The following is a 10,520-nucleotide window of genomic DNA, read 5'->3' as shown; positions in this document are numbered from 1 at the left end:
AATTACTCTCATCCTTAAGACTTCTATATTTCTGATTTTTATTGCATTCTTGAGACTGTTTCGGTTCTTGCTGTTAGGTTCATGCTTAGATTGTTTCTGCTTTTACTCATGTTTACTTCTTCTCATGAATTCTCGTTTATAGTTCTGTAGCTCATTTCCGTTTTGCATTCTGATCATTCTAGGATTGTTAGTCAAACACACTTTTTAAATTGGTTTGACTTGTGATACTTTGATTGCATCTTGAGTGATAGCATCATCCCAACTGGATTGACACCTTAAGTACTACAACTACATAAGGTTAATTGAGATCTACTAGGAGACACAAAATTCCTAGTATCACTCACCAAGCTCAACCAAGATTCACACAAGAATCTCACGAAGCCACATGAACCACGAAATCAAGCAAACAAGGAAAGGAACCAATCATATAACTCATAGACAACAAAATCAGAGAATCCCAAGCTTAGATAATCCATGGTCATGCATTCATATTTCAAACAAGAAGATTCTGATTCAAAACCCATGAAAATAGTCCCACAGCAAATTTCTCCTACATCCTTAGCCTCAAATCTCCACTAACTCTCAAAAACAGTAAGGTTCTTCACCGAACATACATCAAACTAGCAGAAAACTATTCTCTCTCTCTGGAAAGCTGAAAAGCGGAAAAACTATTCCCTTTTAAAATCTGACCTTATGGTTGTTCCTAAAACCAAACCACCTCAATCGATGATTTAAGCTAATCCTATTGAACCAGAAATTGTTGGTGTTGACCGACATCCGCAGTGTCGATCGACAACCATCCTAAAACCAAAGAAATTGGTTCACGTATGTTATACTGATAAAGGACATCTCAACCATCACTACAAGAAAACATGGAATTGCCGACTACAAAAACAGTCACTATACATTCGCAAACTACTTAGTAACGATTGATTGGCGACTGACATGCGTAGTCGGTAAACAGTGCGTCACTAAAATAATCAGTCGCTAAACATTCGACACGGAGCTACTAATTGGCGACTGAAAATTGTGGTCATTCTTCCCTCGCCAAACAGTCGCTAAATTTAGCAACTGAATTGCAACGCTTTAGCGATCGATCTGGTTACTCTTTTGCGACTGTTTTGGTTACTGTTTTGTGTACGTTTCGGTGACTGTTTAATGACTGTTTAATTATCATGTTTTTAAAAAAATTCTGGTAAAAATGAATAATTTGATTTTGTAATACAAAAACTGATTATGAAAACTATAACTAAAACATAACAAACATGAAATTAAACAAAGACAAAGTTTAACTTTACATCCAACATAAGTTCCAAAAAACATCCAAGAGTACAAGTCACAAATATTACAAAAGTTTTCATAAACATGAAGGAAGGAGGAATAGTGAAGGAACCTAACTTTGAACATCAGCAGCGAAATTCCATTTAGACATCTAAAGTTAGCAATAAGCAGGCAACAAGCAGACATCGATATTCCACATATGTGCCTAACGATCCATGCTTAAGGGTGAGAACTTCGTTCTGTTGGAAAACATCAAAAGAACTGACTTAATAAGCACAAATGGATATCGAAACTAGGAACAAGATCTTAAAGACTTAAAAAGAGTTTATCTTTTACCCCATAGTCAATGTCGAAACCATCAATCTGAACATCATCACCATAATCCTGAACATGAATCATGTAAGTATCAACATAGTATAACCTACTGCAATCTCAAGTAACACAAGGAACCCTAGAGATAATTAAAAAAAGGCTTCACCTTTACTTAAATACCTCAATTTTTGCAAGAAGGTCGTTTATAGTTAAGTTGGCTAATTTGTGAAACTCATCCTCCTACAAAACCGAACTGTTTTCTTCTTCCCGTTTGTTTCAAAATTTTCATGAAATTAACGAAATCAGATAACAACAAATGAGGATTAAAGTACCTGTAATCGACAGAAGCAGGACCTTGAGAAGAGGAGAAACTTCTTGTAGTTAAAGAATCATTGCGGATTCGAGATCCCATTAGCCAGAAGGATTCCACCGGTTCTAAGGACTCTTGAACCAAATTGCTTGTATACCTTACGCCATTGCTACGGAGAAGGGTTGGAGAAAGCTTGAGAAACCTCGGCAATTTACTTAGAAACCTTGAAGTTGTAGCCATGGCTGCTTCTGTCTAAATTCTGTCGATTTGGGCCTAATAATGGGTTTAGGGTTTTCTCGATTGATACAAGGACGGGGATGAAGATTTAGGATTTTCTCGATTGAGAGTAATTGTGATCTAGGGTTTTCTCGGCGGATGAAAAGAAATGAGGGATTAGGGTATCTCGGGGATGAGGATGAGATCGATTTGGGTTTTCGCCGTTTTGTTACGGCCCAAATTTGGTTTAAGGCCCAAATTAAATATATCAGTCGCTAATGAGTAGCTGTTTAGTCGTAATGTTTTGCGACTGTCAAATTGGTCTCGAAATTAGTCGCAAATTGACGACTAAACTGCAACATTATGCATCAATCTCGAATTAGCATCTACTAGACGACTGTTTTATTTTAGTAGTCATTCAGTAGCAAAACAATCGCAATGCAGTCGCTAGCTTTTCAAGTCGCAACTTGCAGTCGGCAATTATATGTTTTCTTATAGTGCATTAAAACAAATGAATTATTTTGCAAAAATATGGCATTTCAATTAACTATAGTTCTTTAACTGCTTTATGGACGGGATGGACCTGTATGTGCACTTATATACTAAGCCTTCTAATATGTATGCATTTTTTCATAAAACCATTTCGGTGATTTCAAAGGCACCGTTTCTGCGTACCTATTTCTGATTGCATGCAGTTTAGATATATATAAAGTGAAAGATTCATGTTAAAAAATTGAAGTATTTTTGGATTGTCTTTAAAATGATTCCTGGAGCATTAGAATCCGTATATATAAAAAGTCAACCAGTTACCAAAAGCTTACAGCTTTGTGATCGTAAGTAATCGATCAAAGCAAAGATCGCTTAACTTTATGTGAAAATAATAATAAAAGAAGAGAGAGTCCGGGGAAGAAGGGTAGACAAAGAGACCTCTGTCCCGGCAAAGACGGGCTGTAACCTTCTTTTCCTAATACATTGACCCCACCACCCACATGCCTCCATGTTCTCTTTTTTCTCGTCCCAACATTTATTTTGTTCATTTGTTTTTTTTGTTAAAGGGTTTTTATTTTGTTCATTTGTTCATATTTTTTTCTTTCTTTAACGTAAAACTAAACCTTAACATTACTGATAAAGAAAACAATTGGTCGTTAAACTCTTAAAAAAATTTAATGAAGACATGAAGAATATTTATACTAATATCTGTAAATAATTATTCATATGGAAGTGTTTATATTTATATATATATTAAAATGTGAAAATGAATGGTGATAATTATTAAGAATTAGTAAATGACAAACCAAACTACATGAATTCTTAGCTCTGAAGTTTTATCTTTAGTGAAATGAAAAATAATGCTGATATGATTTCTCATGTTTTACAGTTTTGAAGTTACTTAATTTATTTGAAAACCAAAAGAAAAAAAAAACAATCATAGCACCTATGTATCCGATTCACAAGTTGTATCAGGGAAGAGATCTTTTTCTAAAAAAGGATTGTATTTTGACCAAACAATATGTCCTAATAATGCCATCTTCAGATTGAGTGACTTGTCCTCAAGAAACAAAATCACAAAATCAAATTTGAAGAAACAAGACAATTAAAATACACCAGATTAGTTTCTAAAATGTCAAAATATCATCTGGATGTGTATGCCCAAAACCTTGTTTGAAGCGTTTAATATATTTATTTGGTGTTCAAAAGAAAAAGAAAAAACGAAGTTTAACTATTACTAACCAACACACAAAAAGAAATGCACGTAGAACCTTACAAGATGTTATGGCAAAGACGAATCGGGGATACATTGGAAAGATAATGAAGAAAAAAGGCTTCGACATGGACCACCGGCAAAACCTGTGATCAATAGCAAAGCCACCATAACCTTTCTACAATGATATAAATAAATTTCTCCGAATATTCAGTAAAAAGCACATTTGTCAATAATTGAAGCGCATGTTTAATTTCTTGCTCACCTTACTGGCTTTCATGGAGATGAAGATCCTGCAAGACAAGTTCATCCCCTAGATCATTAACACAACTGTAAGATTTAATGATAAATCTATTTAATAGGAGAAGTATGTGTGCGCAAAAAAAAAGGAGCAGTATGTGTGCTGGTTTGTGTTGTGCCACATGTACTTTATCCTGTAAAAATTATTTCGTATCATTTCGCTTAACGTTCGCTTTCTAGGGGTGACTCTAGGGGTACAAAAGATTTAATAACTAGATGGATAAAGTCACATTTTGTTTGGGTCATGGACACCAGTTGGCGAAATCATGCATGCTACTTAATACAAATTTCATCCAGCCACTAATTGCTTGATTAGTTATAATCTTCAACGCACACATATCTACATTGAAGAGTTTTTCTACAACAGATATTGTCAATTTTGCATAACGATATATTTTCAGTCTACAATTTCCTTGCTATAAGTTCACATAATCATACCAATATCAATTGATTTTAATCAGTATTATAATATTATATTTGGTATCCACCGAGCTTTTATAAATTGACTAATAATTCGACTACCAACCTTTTTAAAAAAAATTACGACCAGATAATTCATACATGACTATTTATAAGAAAACCAATTTGTTATTTTATTTTTCAGTATTTAAATGTGTTGTAAAAATAACATTATCAACTCTGTTTTTCTTCTTATGTTTTTTGAATTGTGCAATACATATAGTGCATATTATTTTTAGTTTTCTTTTCGACATTATTTTAAAGTTAAGATGTATTTCGATTTTTGGAAGCTTCATCAAAAATCATAAGATATATAAAAAAACCTTTTTTTCTTCATTTCCCTGTATATAGTTTACCAATACCACAGCATGCAAATGCAGTGAAGTATAATTAAAATTTAAATCAAAAATATATGTTTAAATTAATCATGAATAACAAATGTTACAGCAAAAAATAAAAAAAATATATAAATAGAGGGAGTAGTAGAAAAGAGGTGTGTTAAGAGGCCAATATTCTCCTAGGGATTGGTGCTGTAAAAGAATGACCCTTCTCTTCCATTGTCTCCCTATAAATATATTTCCATCGAACATCATCCTTCTCACAATTCCAACTTCTCTCTTTATCTTAATTACCCTTTTGTCCTTGTTCTCCTCTTTCTCAATTAGGGTTTCGTCTACTCTACATGACACTCTCTGTATTCTTCCACAGCTTTCTTGAACTGCAAAATTTCTTCAGATTTGTTTTATATCTATTGCCCATATATAAAAAAGTGATTTTTATTCACATCTCCTTGATCGATTGATTTGCGGTTCAAAAAAGCTGTGGGAAGATACAGTTAGAGTCAAATAATTTTCTCAATTTCGTTCATATATTATAATAAGATCTTCTCTCAGATCTTTCATTTTACGTGTTTGTTTCCCCTCTTTGTTATGGCTATCTAGAAGATAGATTAGTAGATTCAAGATTCTGATCTCTAAATAATTTTTGTTAATTTGATTCATGATAGAAAAACCCTAATTTTTCTAATGGGCCTGATAGGTGTTAATGAATATAATAGATATAAATCAGTTTATGAAATAGGATCCATAATTTTCGTCAAATTTTATAATATTGGTATGGAAAGATTGTATTGGTTGTCTGATGGACATGGTTTAGATCTATGACCTGCAGATCTGTCAACCTTAAATAAATATTTTATTACGATGGATTAATTCGGCTCCTAATAATTTAGTTGTATAATGGATCTCTATTTTTATGACCATTTTTTTTTACTTTAGCAAATTGGAGTCCATTTGGGAAGGTCTCAAGTCTTCTTAGAATGTAATTGCGAAATACGGAGCATTGATAAGCAAATTGTGTTTGGTTGATGCGTTTAATAATGTGTTTCTGGACCACATTTTAAATATTCATGATATAGAGGTTCTTATTATTTGTCTGATCCACAAAATTTGGAATGATCTCATATTATTTGTTTTTGAGTTAATGATTTAATAGTGGAGAAATGGTGGAGAAACTAGAAAGGATTGAAAGAAGTTGGTAAATAGAAACCCGTAAAGAACAAGGAGATCTTGGGTTTCATCGAATATATTTTTTTAACTCTGGTTGAAAATTTTCAGATATTTTAACAGTGAGCTGGATGATTTTTATATTTTTGATATTGGTTATATTCAATCGTTTGCATAAATTTAAATGAATGTCAAGAAGCAGATCGTATATTTTTTTTGGCTAATATAAACATATTAGATCACAACCTGCACAGTTGCATAAACTAATAAAAAAAATATTACAAGTAAAATTATTATCTCGGAATCAAAATCGGTTTGTGTCAAACAAATTTATTTTAAGTAAGAATAAATTTAATGACCAGAACAAAATACAAATATCAAATTTAATTGTATTTTGATATTAATAGATATTTTTGGTACATTCATTTATTTTGTAGTGTTTGGACTTTGGAAACATTTTTTTGATATATTATTTGATGTTTAACTATTTTTACTATAAAAATTACATGTTATAATTTAAAAGTTATTTAGAAATATTCTTATCACTGCACATTTACAAAATTATTTCTAATATTTTGGTTAAATATATAATGAGGGTGAATTGTTCAAAGGGTTAAGTCAACCATATCAGCCTCGGTTAATAATTATTTTTTAAAAAAAGTCATTTATCAAAACAGTTTTTTTGTTTGTTATTAAACATGTAAATTCAAAATTTATGATGTTTTAAAATAATTTATGTTCAAAATATTGATAAAAATTATAAATTTTATCTTATAAATACATGTTCATTTGTTTACTATAATTTAAAAAATAATATTTGAGCAACGATGACAAAAAAAAGTACATATTCTAGTTTTTTTTTAAATTTTATATAGTATTTTCATCAATAAAAGCCAAAACATACATATATTATAACTAAATAATTATTATTTTTCATTAATTCAATAAAATAACCTTAACTAATCTTTAATTAATCTCTAAATTTTTTGTTTGGCGATAGGTCCACCTTTGAAAGATCGACTAACTCTAATCAATATATTTTAAACAAGAATAGTAGGTAGATGAAAAGCGTAATTCAACCATCATCACATATTCACATATTTTAGCAAAATTGATAAAAAAAATTAATAAAGTAAAAAGTAATGGGTACTCTGGCCCCTTAATTACGTGATAAGATGTCTTACTGTCGGCTTCTAATCCAGCACACTCAAAATTGTTTTTTCTATATAAAATTATAGTAATTTTTTAAAGTGCAATTGGAAGACAAGTTTCTTTATTTTCTTTATATACATATATTTCTATTTTCTTCTTGGTCCCATTAGTTTATTTTAAAGTGTTTGGACACTTACTGGTATGTCTTTATCGCTTGCCAAGTCGCCATGTTGTTCTTTATATGTTTAGTGGTATATGCTTTACTTTTATTCTTACTCAATTCGTTTGTCTTGTTTTCGTCCAGTTTTAATCACTTTAGAAGCAATTCAAATGCATTGTAATGGATACTTTTTTTTTTGTTTGGGGAAATAGGACGTTTTCCCATTTTATTAACATGAAACATTACAAAACAGAAGCAAAGACAGGAGCCCAACAAAATTCGAAAACAACCAAAGCCCAACAAAATACGAAAACAACCAAAGCCCAATTGAATTCACTATTGCGCCGCTTAAGAAGAAGATTGAGTCAAATAAGTCCACTCAAAAACACGTATCAGTAACACGTGTAAGATGAGCAATTAAAAGGTTTCCATCGTCATCGTTCGCCATCGGAGCCACCGATTCTTCCGATCAATGAAACTATTGCCGAGATGAAATCAAGGATAGATAGATTCTTCTGTTTTTCACCGGTAAGTGCAAAACAGCATAAGGATAAAATACATAATCTGTTAAACTCTACTGTTTGCATAACGGATCAGAGAAAAAGAAATCTGATTAATCCAAACTGTTGCCTTAACCAATCGACGCTCAGAAACAACTTGTTGTAAACAAGAGACAGCTAAAAGGCAGTTGTAATAAGCTGAGGAAATTGCTTTATATCTTTATCTGAAATCACAAATCGCTTAAATTGTCTCCGTACACCGCATGCCACCACCAACACAGATCGAAAGATCTGAAAGCTAAAAACAATCAACGGCAGATAAGTCACCGTGATAGAAACCGGACAGACGCCAGAGGAAAAACAAAACTAGCCATCATCGCTAGAAAAAGCCGATCGATGCTAGACAAAAGGCGAAAATAGACATCTCTGCTAAAGGAGCCAGAAGATTCCGGGCAAGTAACCGACCAACCACTGCATAAAAAGCCAGTGGATGTCGGGCTGAAACTGGTTACAACTAACCAGACGGCTTTGTCGGAGAATTCCGGAAGGCGGAGTAAGGATCGGAAATCACCTCCCTCTCTCTAAAAAATATCAAGGTGAGGAGAGAGAGAATCGCTTTCTTCTATTCTTTCCTCCTATTCCTGATTGTAATGGATATTTTGATTGGATCCCACTCCGTTTAGTTAACAATTAAAGGTCCCATAAATCATCTATATATTAAATTACAAGTAGACGTACATACAACCACGCAAACCTTTAATGTTGTTACTTGAAACTTATTAAAATAATTTTTAATATATCTATATTAATAAAGGAAGAGTATTCACTAGACTAAAATTAAACGATAACTTTGTTTTGATACGTTTTTCATTAAAAATGGATAGAGAATCGCCTAGTTTAATTTAATTATTCTATAGTTTTAATTTATTTAAATGACGTTTTATACCCATAGGACCAACACATATTTACAACAGGGTTGATATCCGGATCCCGTATGACCCGACAATAGTAGACTTCAAAACATATGGATCCGTTAGTAACCCAGATTTACACTATTCAGACCATATATTTGGTTTGATTCAATAATAATTATTCCTGTAAATAAGGAAACATGTATCTGAGTATTTAATGGCTTCAGTAATATCTAATATTAATTACTACCATACTTAATCCCTATAATTATTATGAATATTAATAATAATGAGAAATCTTTAATACTTTTTGATTGTGACTTTGTTGCTTCCAAAATAATAAATAGATTAAATCTGAAATTATATATATATATATGTAAACTTATTTCATTTGCTTTTATATTGTGAGATATTTACGTGAACAACAAATCAACGTAATACAACTAAATAAAAACAAATCATTATTTAGTTTAGATTTTCCAATATTTCCTTAACAAAATTATAATAATTAATTATGAGTAGAATAGATGGAAAGAATAAAAAACTGAGAAATTGTAAATATGTAAAGTTGTAAATTAATTTACAGAAAAGGTGTACTGTATATCCCACATCGACTAAATATTTTGGAATATGGTTCATAATCACTATAAATATATGACTATTATGTTTTGAATACAAAAGAGCAGGAAGCTTGATTTATCAGGTATCCAGATTTAATAGATTAATTAGGTTCTATATTTGAGCATATTTAATCTTTTAAAAAGTAAACATATTATAATATATTTACGTTTTTTATAAAAGTTTAAGATATTATAAATATTTAAATTTTCTAGAATGTTTAAATTAGTATAAATATTTGAACTCCGTCGAAAGTTTAAAATATTATTATATTTATAGTCTATAAAATATTTAAGTAATATTAATATTTTTACTCTTAAAAATTTTAAAATATAAAAAAATTTGAGTTAAACCCGTAAAAACATGTATTTTTATCAAAATATAAATTAAATTGGTTTTTTACAATATTTTTCACTTCGTAATCTTCCCAAAACGCAAATGTGTTGAATTGCGAGATATTTTTGTAAGTTTTTTAAAGTTGCTTCCTTAATAATCATTCAAAAAATTGAAATTATCTATATTAAAGCAGGAGTACTCATAGACCAACTTTTGGACAATGACTTTGTTTTGGTAGTTTTAAAATAAAATGGTTAGTAATCAATAATTATTAATACATTAGTATATTATGACATTAAAATTCTCTAACCATTCAAATTAAGTCGGATCTCGCGTGGGTAATTTAGTACCCGATTATTTGATCCGATTTTCTTATCACACATGGATTATCCGTTGATTCTCAAAATAAAATTATATCTTGGCCACATATGTTTTCAATGGTTTTAATTAAAACCATATATTTTGATTTCCAAATCTTACAAAATTGCTTGATTGTCGAGATTGTTTTTAACTACAAATCTAAAACAATCTTTTGCAATAATCTTACACATGAAATATTTATCTTTTAATTATAACAAAACAAGAAACAAGATATATTTTGTTGAGATTTGATATATCAAATATTAACTTCTAAATGATAACCTAAATATACATAATATCACTATAAATACAATGGTTTCCTATCCATTGAAATACCTCACACTAAAATTTAACAAGCAACTTCTCCTCTCTTGACGACAAACCAAAATAAAGAAAAA

At 30.6% G+C, this 10,520-nt stretch overlaps 1 long non-coding RNA gene across 1 annotated transcript; it reads right to left on the bottom strand.

Moving 5' to 3' along the window:
* On the bottom strand, positions 1,400-3,245 carry LOC104766610. Its single transcript, XR_002036726.1, has 4 exons — positions 1,926-3,245; positions 1,760-1,846; positions 1,618-1,665; positions 1,400-1,520 (listed from the first exon to the last, which is right to left on the bottom strand). It is a non-coding gene; the product is annotated as an uncharacterized LOC104766610 (long non-coding RNA).

This window comes from Camelina sativa, chromosome 19 (genome assembly GCF_000633955.1).
Source record: "Camelina sativa cultivar DH55 chromosome 19, Cs, whole genome shotgun sequence".
In the NCBI taxonomy this organism is placed as follows: Eukaryota; Viridiplantae; Streptophyta; class Magnoliopsida; order Brassicales; family Brassicaceae; genus Camelina; species Camelina sativa.
This window is presented reverse-complemented; position numbering and strand designations above follow the sequence as displayed.